This window comes from Montipora foliosa, chromosome 1 (genome assembly GCF_036669935.1).
Source record: "Montipora foliosa isolate CH-2021 chromosome 1, ASM3666993v2, whole genome shotgun sequence".
NCBI lineage: Eukaryota > Metazoa > Cnidaria > Anthozoa > Scleractinia > Acroporidae > Montipora > Montipora foliosa.
In genome coordinates, this window is record NC_090869.1 from 68,352,569 (window position 1) to 68,355,068 (window position 2,500).

Consider the following 2,500-nt stretch of genomic DNA (forward strand, 5'->3'; position numbering starts at 1 on the left):
TATGCTGGATCCTGGATTGCTGATTCCTTCACACTGGGAGAATCGGTGCATGTTAAAGTTATTTCGTCTACACAGGTTTAAAGTATAGGTCACTTTTCGCAGGTCACTTACTACAAAACCTTTACTAATGCTTAACTTTATAGGCCTCACTAGGCCTAAAAACAATGTTTATGTTGTAGGTCATTTTGTTCCTTAGGTTAATTGCAACGAAACTAGGTCATTTTGTTTCAACCTAGGTCATTTTATTTTAAACTAGGTTGAAATTGATAGTAGGAAGCATCAACAAAAACCCATCAATAATATTAGTAAGTACATGTAATTGGTTAGTAAATTGGTCCAAGAGGAAAGCGAATGAACTTAGTGCAGCTTAGATTTTCATGAGTATTTTATAAAGCCCCAATGGTTGTTAAGTCTAGGCACTGATTTTAAATGGTTAGCATTAAGAATGGGGTTACAGCACTGTAGGCATACAGTGCATGATAACCGATTCTACTCTTCTTTCTCAGAGCTTTTTAGGACATTGTTCATTGATGAATCTCCTTAGGCTGGCAGAGGGCAACAATATTGAATTATCATCCAAGGAATAAAAGAACTGAAACATACATGATGTCTTCTTGATTTTTAATTTGTTTAGTTATTTCCTCTATCTTTTGCTTACTTTGAATTCATAATAATCAAAGGCAAGTAAAAACAAAACTTTGAAAAGTCAAGAAAAAGGGTTTCATAATCTATTGATTAGAAGCCATTTTGTAGACTCTTGTAAGTGTTATTTCTTTTGAATTATGAAATAAAATATTTGTTTCTTTTTTATCAATTTTGCTGAGTCTGCTTGTAGTGATAAATCCAAATTTTGTGATTATTTCGGCACAGTCCCCTTCAAGTTCTTCAAGTTCAAGTTCAAGTTCAAGTTTATTGTAGAATTTCATTATATAATACATTTTTCAATCTGCACTGCTCGCAGGTAGCAATAGCTAGTCGAGGCGGGCAGTGATTAGATGTATATACAAGAGAGAACAAGTAGAGAAAGCTACGGTAATCAATTGTGTTTTACAAACGAACAGGTATACGAATACCTAGTGTACAGAGCATACAGTCAACTAAAATAAGAAAATATCATCTAAAATCAAACCAAGACAAAGTGTAAATATGAAAAGCCAAAGTACTAATATATTTTTGTTATTAAGACAGATAAATCAATTTTGAGCAAGTAGCACATTTGGATGAGGGGGCATTCCTTTTTCCATTTTATTAATTTTCAGCGCCACATAATCCTGAAGTTCGAACTTCTTCTTTTTCTTGTTCCCTTTCTGGTGTATGATAACTGCAAAAGGCAGACTGCTGGCTGCCTGCAAATAGCGCTGATAAGCAGTATATATAAGCTAAACACACATTTCAAACAGGGCTGATAAACAGTATTTTTAAGCCTCAGGACCCATTTTTGAGCGGTTAGCTTTCAATAACTGTGATTCAGGATTAGTCTGCAGTCCGCAGTCTGCAGTTGGCAAATGTCAGACACCGCTCTCCTTTAATGTCAGGCTTATCCTGCCACTTTTTCAAACTATTCACCATTTTCCTACTCTGCATGTGATGTAGCTGTGACTTGTCCACTCATTTGTGGCTTTTTAATTTCTTTTTTCCGAGAGATTCCGAAAACCACTTCATACGACATTTTGACAATATTAGTGTTCTGTGAATGGTTATGTGTTTTTTTACAAGCGGTTTCTCCAAGATTATGACACCAGTGGTTTGGAGACGAGTTATTTTCTTTGATTAAACTGCAAAGGTTATCTTTTGTTGTTCTATTTGCCTGTGCCACCATCTTTTTTTCACTGTGGGAACGCTGTGTTTGTGGCAAAAATCGGTTTGTTATCATGACTAGAAATGATGCCTTGGTCCTGGTGTATTTTGCATAGCAACGTAAATAAACTTCATACAATATTTGACTATTAATTTTTCTCAATCTCACTTTATATCATTTACACATGTGCAAAATGGTGGTTGTCGTGAAGGCTTGGAAATAGCTTAATGACTTCAGTTGCTGATTCAATGGCTTAGCGGTTAATACAGAGGAGAAGTAATCTCGGATGTCCTATGGTGCGAGGGTTCGAATCCTTGGAGCGACATGGAATGTTGTGAAAGTTCAAGGTAAGAGGCACAGTCCGTTGATAGCAAGCAAGGACAGTAAGGGGGAAGGAGAGGGAGAGACGGTAAGTGGACGAAGAACAGAAGGCAAGGGAAAGGTGGAGAAAGGTGTTTTCTTTTTTATTCCCGTAAAAATATTGGCTCCATTTTTTAAATTACATCCCCCTAAAAAAAAGGGAAACCCTCTTTTAGACACTTCATAATAACCTAGGTTGAAACAAAATGACCTAGTTTGGTTGCAAATTAACCTAAGGAACAAAATGACCTGCAACATTAATTTACGCCTAATGTTAGCCAATTTGAAGGTTTTGGGTGGCTTTAGTATAGCTAAAACAATGACCTGTGGAATGTGACCTGT

General features: G+C 36.2%; 1 protein-coding gene across 1 annotated transcript in view; it reads right to left on the reverse strand.

Moving 5' to 3' along the window:
• LOC138006549 (voltage-gated purine nucleotide uniporter SLC17A9-like) overlaps positions 1–2,500 on the reverse strand; it is a 27,177-nt gene that overhangs the window by 12,684 nt on the left and 11,993 nt on the right. The window lies entirely within an intron of this gene.